This window comes from Sinocyclocheilus anshuiensis, unplaced genomic scaffold (assembly GCF_001515605.1).
Source record: "Sinocyclocheilus anshuiensis isolate Anshui unplaced genomic scaffold, SAMN03320099.WGS_v1.1 scaffold553, whole genome shotgun sequence".
NCBI lineage: Eukaryota > Metazoa > Chordata > Actinopteri > Cypriniformes > Cyprinidae > Sinocyclocheilus > Sinocyclocheilus anshuiensis.
The window spans coordinates 851,532-862,722 of NW_015539821.1; the positions used below are offsets into that span (position 1 = coordinate 851,532).

General features: G+C 37.4%; 1 protein-coding gene and 1 long non-coding RNA gene across 2 annotated transcripts in view; one reads left to right on the forward strand and one right to left on the reverse strand.

Annotated features, from left to right (window-relative positions):
• Positions 1–3,186, reverse strand: part of LOC107684146 (glutamate receptor ionotropic, NMDA 2C-like) — a 44,225-nt gene extending 41,039 nt beyond the window's left edge. Inside the window, exon 1 of the mRNA XM_016480359.1 lies at positions 3,114–3,186. The gene's annotated coding sequence lies outside the window, so the exon portion shown is untranslated. The remainder of the gene's footprint in view (positions 1–3,113) is intronic.
• Positions 3,187–8,606: 5,420 nt separating this feature from the next.
• The window catches only part of LOC107684052 (uncharacterized), a 20,237-nt gene continuing 17,652 nt past the window's right edge, over positions 8,607–11,191 (forward strand). Inside the window, exon 1 of the long non-coding RNA XR_001633809.1 lies at positions 8,607–8,617. This is a non-coding gene — a long non-coding RNA (uncharacterized LOC107684052). The remainder of the gene's footprint in view (positions 8,618–11,191) is intronic.

Below are 11,191 nucleotides of genomic sequence, written 5' to 3' on the forward strand. Positions count from 1 at the left end.
CACACACACACAGACACACACACACACACACACACAGAGTCAGGCTGCTGGCACAATAATATATTCACACTCATGTTTTCAGGCTGTTAGATCTGCTGTAGATGTGATCTTCTCATGTCCTTTTCAAGTCCTCAGATCTCTTTAAAAATGGACACTTTGATATGTGTTTGACCATAGATCCTATGGACAATCACATCACACAGCTAGAGCATGTGCTCTAATTTAAAACAAAACAACAAAAGAATGAAAATAAAAGGGTTCATCAATGTCAGGCAAAAAACAGCTTCCATTCATTCTATTTTACGCCATCATTGGACAGGATTGGTCTGCGATTCGAAGCACTTTTTTTTTTATGTAAAAAAAAAAAATCAAATAAAAGTTTCCTGCATTCAATTGTGAAATAATATAAAGAGAGTATATTTCCCATGATAGTGATCATGTAGGTCTGTGATAAATGCACAGGGGTGCCTGTGTTACTGTAAGGCACTTGCATTACATTACACATTTGCATTACACATAAACATGACTCGTCGCAAAATTTAATCTGCACCTTCCATGTAGATCGCAGATAGAAATATTTTCAAAGTAAAACACCAGCTGTGGCTGCCAGCTGTCCACACGGCAGCTGATAGGTGAAGCTGATTAAAGCACAATGGCTTTTAATACATTTTACATCTACAACTACAACCTTCACATCCGCCATTGAGTTTAGACCATAAAATAAACTGTAATTTAAATAGCAGTCAAATGAACAGACATCACACAGAAGAATGTGCATATTTGAAAGAGAAAACCATTTCTAATGCATCAAAACTATTTGGTTGGACAGAAATAATAATAGTTACAGTAATATTTCCTTACCACAAAACAATCATCTGAAAATATTAAAATAACTAAAAGAAAAAAGAAATAAATAAAATATCTGGTCTCATCTGGTAAAGCATAGTATATAGGATTACGTCCCGTTAAGCACAACTTGAAATGGTTGTAGATTAGGCTTCGCTCCAACTACAAACTAGACATTAACAGAACTGGTTGCATTTGTGGTTAGACTGACATCTGTGACCATCAAAAATGACAATCAAAGAGCTGTAAAACATACATGGACTGTCATACACAGCATCCAGATGGTGTGTTATATTAGCACTGAATTAACATCTTGCACGCTCTGTCGACGTATGTGTCTCTGAGTTAAAATCCCGCCACAAGCGAGAGTGTTAGCAAGTTTAAAGCTGAATTACATTTGGAGTTACACTATCGCTGTTATTTATAGCAACAATCACAAACACATTCTCACTTGAATGAAGTTAACAAAGCTAATTCCTAGTCTTAATGTGGCTTTCGATGAGCGATCTGTCTGCTTTCTGTAATGTGGAACACGAGCCATCAATCACACAGGAGAAGAGCGGGATCATGGTAAGTTTCCTTTTTAAGCTTCAGCCACAAAAGTTACAATAGAATCCCAACTGTCCAGATGTTACCAGCTGCTTCAACCACTGTGTGAGCAACTGCTAATCAAACAAACTCAATGGACCACGGACACACACACACAAAAACACTATTAACATTACTTTAAAAGTATTTTGTTTAAGAAGCAGTTAAGTTGCTGGCCTAAAATTCAAATTTGTCACACATAAAGCTAATTCTAAGCTACACAGGTACACTGAAACTGCTTATATCACTCGTTTACAGTGACGACTCATGGTCGGTGTGGCCGTAGAGCAACTCTTTTAAAAACAGATCACATCCTTATTTAGTATTCCACACAAACCCACCGCGTGCTGTATACATTTTTAACAGTGATCCAAGGTGAAAGAGCTCAGAATGTCATGGTCAGAGCACACATTAGTGTTCCCCAAATCTGCATTTATTGCATGTCAGCTGGCTTTTCCAAACCTCTGTGATCTCACCAGTTCAGCCATAATCATACAGGTTTCAGTGAGTCTGCTATAAAATGAAAACAGATTATGACATTGAAATACAGACGGTAGTATCACCATTGCCAGCATTTGAATCCTGTGTGGCGGCGCAGACAGAATCGGATGTTAATAGTGATGTATTAGTCACACTCCAAACAGTTGCGATTGGACATTAACAGATGAGCATTTCAGCAACAATCAACGGCTCTGTCTTTTGAATGCTAAGAAGGGCCGGAGTGTCTGTAATAAATAAATCAAATTAACATGTTAGACCTTTTAAGTAGGCTCTCATTTTCTCTTGAGACAAAACCACACATCAGCAACAGCATACCTATAACAGGATTATCAGAGATGACACTTGAGTGATAAATGACTCAAGATGTTTATGAATGTATATACTTTGACACTATCTCTCACTTTCTATCACTTCTAATCTATTTAGAAGCATTATTATGACAAACTGAAATGTATGAATACATAAATACGCACATACTGCACATACGTCAAAGGTAAACCTCATTTTGCCTGTCAAACTCAAACAGGGCTTTAGAGGATGTCACATTCCATTTGTGAGGAAAATAAATCATAAGGAAATCATCAAGACCGCAAGAAAATCAATTTCCCTTCTTTGACCTTGGCCAATCTCCTGTCTCCAATTTGTATATATATCTATAATATTCAAGCACGATTATTAAGTTAAAAAAGCCTTCCACCCACCTTTTGCTAGCTTTTTACTACAAATTGAAAGACGTTATGATTAAAAACAGGAGTTTTTTAACTCAATTTGTCATGAATGACCCACTTTCCCTTTTTCTCCTGTTGTAAATGTGTGTAAATTAGTCCAGCGTCACTCACACAGACTGTGAGCTGATATATGTACATCTGTCATTCCCAATACCAAGAAAGTCCCAGCGCAGGTATGTATGTCAGAAAGCATTCAGGTCTCCAGAATCCCATTCACTCTGCCGGTTACGCTTTCGAGGACTGTTTATGCACTCCGTGAGCGAGCAGCCACGAGAGAGAGCAGTGCTCCACCTGTTAACTATGGCAGCTTTAGCCCCGCAGGCATTTCCCCCCGCCACACATGCAAGACCCAGAGATGGAAAGCCGCTCTCCATGGACACACGCACAAAGGTCGAGCGAAGCTGTATGTTTGCTGTCAACAGCAGATTGAATGAAAAAGAGTTCCCTTACCTGTGCCGGCTAGATGCATCCGAGCCCGACCCCAAGCTGTACATTCTTCAGCTGTGCGACTCCGCCTCCTCTCGTTTCCTCTTCTCTCCTTTGCTTCCTCTCACCTCCTTTTGGCCTTTTCTATCTTTCGCACTGTCTCTCTCTCGTTCTCTCAACACTTGTGTGAGTCTACTTGTGTGACAGCTGAAGACCCTGCTGTGGTGATGGCATTTCTCTCCCTCTCGCTCTCTCTCGCTCTTCCTGGCAAAGAGGGTCAAACTGAATATGGTGTCAGTGACACGGTGAGGAAAAAGATGGAAGGAATTAGTGAGAAATAGAGAGACAAGTATCCAAAAAAAGAGGAGAAACAGCTGTTAGCAGCTTCACCGGCTTGTGACGCCGATGAGAGACAGCTGGAGAGTTGCAGTTGTGATCCCTGACTGAGGAAAGGTGCGAGAGCAGGTGGGGAGCTGAGTGGCGGTGACTCCCTGCGCTCACAGATTGGCATGCGAATGCATGAGGTGGTGTCTTACTCTATAAATCTTGAATAAATCTCACGTGGGTCTTGTTTACCTATGCCTAAAGTTGTGATATGCCTGTAGCATGTAAACCAGAAGCTGAGAAAGTATGTTTGAAAGTATGTTTCAGTCAAAAAAATTTGAGTTTTTGGCATTGACTAACCCTTCATCTTCAATCAAACCGCTCATCCATAGCCTCCGCCCGCTCCAACCTAGTTCCCCAACCTTGGGGAATAATCATGATGAAATGAGAAGGATGCTGGGAAGTGAGCACAGCTGATTAAAATAGATTAGAATGAAAGACTGGAGCTGTGTATCTGACCTTTTCTGTCTCTGGAGTTGTAGTCTGCTGATTTTGAGCAGGAAGTCCATGAAGATGTTTCTCAGTTAGTCGAAATGTGTTGCTTATCTTCAGAATCTTTTATATCCACAGGTGTCGCTTTTGGATTTAGTCCGGGTTGCAAAATGTTTGGAGTTTTTGTAGTGTTGGCTGAGAAGAGCATGAAAGCAATCCAGAATAAATACATACATAAATGCAAATTCACAAATGATGTTTGTCCAGTTTGTAGAGCAGATGTGCTGAGTGTCTCATCTGTTTGATGTGATCTGCCTTCTGCTCTCCAGACCATAGAACAAGCTTCTGATACCTAATCATGATGCTGTACAGATTTATCCTGCCTCCCCCCTCCTCATTCTCTCATGCTTTTATTCTCTCTCTCTCTCTCTCTTTCTCCATCCAGAGTCTCTTCTCACCATGTCGAATTTTCACTTCCCTGTCCTGTCCTGTTTGTTATCTCTACCTCTATTACTCCTGCTTCTGTCTGTCTTTGTCATTATCCTCCTGCTGCAATTTAAATGCTCTTTCTTTTCAAGCCTTCCTGCATTCCGGTCATTCTGAGATGAGCAGGTCCGACAGGCAAGTTCCCTTGTCCTGTTGATTCTCTCTCTCTGTCTCTGACACTTCTAGACACTTCAGCCTTGCTTGTCCTTCAGGTATGAGGTTATTACGAATACAGTTTTGTCCTTTTTTTGTCAGACGTCTATTACCAAATCCATCCACGTCCTCTGCACAATGTTTGTTTTTCATATCATTTGTTTTAATAAACAAATGACATTTTCTATCCCTTAATCCTGAACCTACCTTTACACAAACCTTTCTAGATTATTTATTTGTTTATAAGCTTTTTTTTTCTCATGGGGACAATGTGGATTTTATAATAATTTTATATATTCATATATAAACACACACTGTATTTTCTTCAGCAAGGATGCATTAAATTGATGGCTGCTGAATTTACATTTATTTCCTATTATTATACGCTTTTATCCAAAGTGATTTACAAAAGCCTTAAAGATGAAGAATAAAACATAAGCGACACTAGAACAGAGATGAAAGTGAGAGTTAAATAATTTTCTTTCCTAAGAGTTAGTTACAGTAAGTATCTTAAAAAGATTAAATCAAGTGGTCATGGAGGAGATACCTTGAGTAGCAAGGAACAGAAAAGTTTCATTTGACACTTTAAATCAGTTGAAAGATGAAAGTGGAAAGTAAATTTTAAGATTTGATTTAGTTTAATTTCATTATTAAAAACATATCTAGTTGAGTTTTGTTCACCTGACAGTGCAAATTAAACTTTCCACCTGTAAGGATGTCGTATCCCTACTGTAACCCATAATCCAGGATAAAAACATACTGGTTTTCCCATTCATGAGAGCATTAAATGGCAGAACCCATGGTGTTTCAACTGAAGTAGACTACTAATAATATATGTGTTAAATCAGTGCTATAAACTACAATCAGCTTCTTGTTCTTTGATTGCAGACATATTTTAAACATGATGTCTTGTGCACCTGTACAGCATGTGCAAAACTAAATATATACTACAATATTTGAAAAAAAGATCAGCCGGGATGCTGTCATGTAACACAAATGTGTTTTTTCACAAATGAGTAAATTTTTTTCAGTACTTTTTCTTTTTTGTCCCAGCTTTAAAGATCTGCTGTCTCCTCTCATTTTCTGTCAGCTCAAAAGGAACTCTCTAAATTGTCTAAATCACTTTGTGCACATGGCAGCTTTTAAGAAACTAAAAATACCATAGTGCTATTTTAGAGCAGGCCAGGTGATGAGGCATACTGACAGGAGGAAAAACCAGTGTGACTCTTCAAACATGTTCCAGCCGAACTGCGCAAACTTTTTGTGCATTTTGACACGCTGGAAGCCACTTACAACGCATGATCATCTGTCTTTAAGGGAAGCAAATGGGTTTAAACATTCTTGACAAATAAAGAGAGAACGTTTTAGTTTTAAATAGTACCTGATGCATAATGTTTTCTGACAGTGTATGACAGTAGTACTTAATTTGGAAGCCCATTCCTGCATAGGAGCAAAAAAAAAAAGTTATAGTTAGAAAAAGTTTAAGAAATAAAGTTACATTGTGACAAAGTTACATTGTAAGATTTACAGTAAAGTCACAGTCTGAGATATAAAATTTGAATTTAAGAGAAATAAAATTGCAATTGCAAGATATAAAGTCCCAATGCAAGATATAAAATCACATTGTGAGATTTAAAGTTATATTGTGAGATATAAAGCTGCAATAAGGTTCGTGAGGCTGAGAAATGGGGCAAAAAAATGACCTTTTTACACGCCTTTCCTCAACCAAGCTTCTGATTGTCCATTCCAAAAAAAAAAGAATATAAGTTTGTCCTAGTTTGTCACGATCAACGTAAGGCATACAAGTTAAAAGACAGTAGATCACAATTCCACTATAATAAAAATACTAGAGACAACGGTGTCATTAGCATTTTAAAAAATCTCCAAACTTTGTTTTAAAAGGACTTGAACAATGTCTACATTTCCTTTAATGTCAAGTCACCATTACTTTTATACCACTTTATACAATATAGTTTTAAAGCAGCTTCACAGGAATAAACAGGAAAGTGCAAACTTCAAAAAAAGAGGCAAATCGAAATTCTGCTAGAAAGCAGCTGTAGCAAGACAATGGTGTCATTATTTAGCTCCAGTCAGTTCAGGGTTTGTTCTCATACAATAATGTGAGATGTAAGATCGATCTAACTTTATTTACATTTTAAGACAGGGCTGAATATCTCAAATTCATCAATTCTGTTTAACTGCAGTGGGCTTATCTGAAATGTATTGCTTGTCGCCATCTACCGTAAAGAAATCTATGGATTGTGTGAGTCTGTAGTACTGAGATGTACCTGGAATGACAGTCTTTTATAAAATTAATCTGTGCTCAAGTTTTGCTTAAATGTCAATACTGTTGATTTTCCCACCCTGACAGCATCTGAGAAAATAAACTCAGCTGAGTTACTGTTGTGCTGTGAGGTGTAAATTGAAATGCAGATGCTTTAGTTTCCCCAGGTACAGCTGGTAGCCGTGCCAGATCCTGGGGTGGAAATGTCATGCGGTCAAGTGTCCCCTAAGGGCTCAGGTGGAGGCTGCTTGTCCATCAGGTGTCTTAGCATCAGCAGCTAACATGCCAAAGGCAGGAAACTGCCAGATCTACACTGCATCAGATGGACTGAAAGTGGAAAATAGCAACATTGTGAAAATACATAAATATTGCCATGCATATAAATAAATCCAATCTTTCGTCTTTCATCTATGAACTGTGACATTTCAGATTTTTTTGCTGTGCTGCTGTCTGTTTTTAGATAGACTTTACTAAGAGAAGCCAGAAAATGAGAAGGAAACGTGCAGCAGGGTTAACTTTGTTGCAAAACTCCCCTGAGAAGCAACTGGAAGAAATCAAAAGAGTCTCGATTCTGACCGTGACTTTGCTTCAAGCCTTTAACACATGACATACTTGTGTTACAACATCTTGTAAACAATATTAACAGACGAGACAAGTTTTGATATGACATACTTTTGGATAGATATGGAAACAATCTCCTCATGCTCCTCTCAAATGTTCCACATGACAGCATAATATTTCAGTGACAACCAGAAATACTGAAAAGTTATTTATAGTATGTCAATTTGCAATTACTCATGAACTCAAAAGTGTGATTTGACAAAAATGATACACATGGGACATAAATAGAAATGCTAAACTATATTTGTCCTGGTATGAAATCAGAAAAGGTCTTTTATATGATGGTGTACAAAGTTTTAATGGGCTCAAGTGCAGTTAAAGGGATACTCCATGCAAAAATTAACATTTACTCACCCTCATGTCCAAAACTGGACTTTCTTTCTTCTGTGTAGCACATAAAAGGAGATATTTTGAGTAACGTATCAGGTTTTTTTGTCCATATATGTTTTTTTTGTCCATATATTGTATACAATAAAAGTTAATGGGCTCCAATATTGTTTGGTTCCCACAAATCCACAAAATATCTTCTTTTGAGTTCCACAAAAGAAAGAAACACATACAGGTTTGGAATGATGGGTGGACCATCCGTTTAAGCTCCAAAAAATAACCATTAAAAACTAGTTTATGACTTGTTCTGTTTTGCTTTATTCTTGAACTATTAACTGCTGAAAATTAGGTCTTTCTTTACAATAAAGCAAAAAAAAAAAAAAAAAAAAAAACATTTCATAATTCATATTGTGCATGAACATACAGTATGAGTACTACAATTTTAGGGGATCGAATTTTGTTTTTGAATAAAGAACAGCCCTAAAGCATATGCTGCCATTATATTTCATGCCTTTTTAAAGTAATGGTATCAATCATAGGTGCTGTTAGACCGTACTTAGGGGGGCTTTACTCTCCCATTTACATTTCAGCCACCTCAAAAATCTGCAATTAACTCAGCTGTCAGCACTCTTGTGATCATGTGATCTCACTTCATGTTTGCTGAAAAGGGCATCTGGAATAGCTATAGCATCTGCAAGTTATTTCACTTGAAGTCCTCACCCTTACCAGTCATTACGTCATTACAAATCAAAACGTTAAAGTTCTTAACATTATGTACTATCCTTCCCTCCAGTGTTAGGCCACAGAGCGCTGCCCGCACACAGCTTGCACAGACATGTGCGTTTCTCTAACTCTTTAGACAAATGCTCTTTAATCCAATGAAATCAGAAAATAAAAAACAGCCTTACCAGATACACCATTATTACTGACGTACATCTACTTAAAAAAAAAACAACAACAGTAAAGTAAGTAAAAGTAAGCCTTGAGCAAGATTCAAACTCACAAGTAAGGCAAAGAAATATATTCTTTTGAGCCACATCAACTCATGCTCTTTTTAAGGGGTTGAGCCCCTGAAGACTGAAGACTGAAATCCTAAAAATCTATCAAAGCACATCAGGAAAACCTGCTGATCCTCAGTGGAATCATCTTGCTGCCACCTATAGGCCTAGACAAGAAAGAAAATCATAAAGGAGAAAAAGGATAATGAATGACTTATACTGGTCATTCTTGATGTGACTGCATATAGCTACATAGCTTTGTTACTATCCAGAGAGAGTCATGGCAGCCATTATACGCCTCTTCAGACTTTAACAGCACTACAAACCTCTTTTTTTCCAGTCCTATCTGATTCCCATCCCTAGTAGGAAATAGCTTACTAATAGATGCACAACTATTACAGACAGGTCTTCGTTTTATTCTCTGCATTTTTTGAAGGACACTCCAAATTTGCATGGAAACTATTTTTACATCTCTACAAGCCTCTTCCTTGCATTCATAGGTTTGAGAGAAAAGGTCTACATGTCAACAACACAAGTGCTCTTCTGTCTGAGAGAGAGAGAGAGCAAGCACATGTCCCTTAATTTAAATACTCAACGTATGTTATTTAAATTTATATTCAACCGTTAGCTTCTCTAGAGACTAAAGCACATATTTCATGATCATCCTGTCTGAATGAATTTGCACACACTGTATTGTTGCTCTTAGATGACAAATAAGAGAAGAAAGAGTGGTATTCACATGGGAGATAAAAGAAAAATCTTCAAGTGGTCTGCAAAGAAAAGAAACAAAGATCCCCAATGGGATAAGTAAACACGCAGGGTTCATCCGAACATGGAAATAAAGCATGAAAGTATCTTTTGTCCTCATAAATATGTCATAGTCATGACTGTTCTGCACTCTGTAGGTACACACGCACTACCTGGTGGTCTAGTTTCCAAAAATAGACACTTAACATGGTTTGACATCTCCATTAAATCACAGCTGAATTAATTGGAAATTAATTATTAACAGCCAACTGTAAAAGGATTGAAACTCTCACTTTAACAAGGACAGTGGTTTTCACAGGGATTGGAAGGACAGAGGGATAGACAACTGATAAGCTTAATGACCATAAAGTTTGAAGCAGATCTTTCTGTGCCGGCCAGATGGCTGTCTGCAAGGTGGCATGAGCTTTGACTCCATATGCACAGCCACACCTGTGCACTATCTGTCTGTTTTTTGGCTCACCGTGCTCTCAGCCAGAGACCCATGCGAGATATACTATCCAAACACTGTGGCTCGGTGCAACGCATCTTATCTGACCGTGTGGACAATGTAGCCTGCGGTGAGGGGCTATGCAAATTTGCATGATATAATCAGCACAAGACTAGATCTAATATTTATCAAAGGAAACAAATGATGTTTTTGACATGAGCTATGCTGGAGCACCATTTAAAGGAACGAGAGATAGAGACTCATCATGAATATTTAATTGGAGTGCAAATATTATCTATGAAACGAAACGTGAGAACACAGCTAATAAAATAAAGGCCTGTTCCAGCTTTCATGGCAGTTATGAGATAAGCAGAAAAACATGGACACATGGAATACTGAATACAAAGTTAACTTAGCATTTTTGTTGTTGCCCTGGAAAATATGGTACGTGTAATACTTTATATTTACAACATTTTTTAAGGTAGCCTGAATGGCTATTTGACTAATCTTAAAGGTGGAGACTGTAATTTTTGCAGCACTAGTGTTTTCAAACAGGCTTCCTGATCACTCATCACTGTCTTCATTGGTTGGACAAACAGATAGTCCCACCCCAAACTTATACCATTGGTTGAGCCAATTTTGCTAAAAAAAAAGAGCAATGTTTTTATAGTACCACAGTGATTATACTTAAAATGAATAGTGTATCTTAACTTGCGAAGAGTGTATCTCAATATTAAACATTAAAAATAAAGTAAAATATATATTATATACTAATATTAGAGGGTGTGATGGGCTAGGTAAAAATATAAATTTTCTGAACAATTGCAATCTTCATTTGAACAATCTCAATATTTATTTATAAAATCTATAGTGACTTTCAGAGATGAAACATTTAAATATAAATACATGTAAAGTAATTAGCAATTTATTTTATACATATATTAATATATATTTATATATAAACATTTAATTATATATAAATTAATATATATCAATAAAATTTGCCTAATCTTTTGTAATGTTAAAGCTGCAGTCTGTAAGTTTTGCCTCTTTGTCGCCATCTCTGTTTGAAAACCTGCAATTGCAGCTGTGTGCGGAATTATCTTCCTTGCGTGGGTTGTGCGGCGGCATGGCTCCAGCGCGGATTAATCTAATGTTTTGAGGAGTATGTGTGGCTGTCAGTCACCGCACCAGTGTGGATATTCACTGTACTGCGGAATCA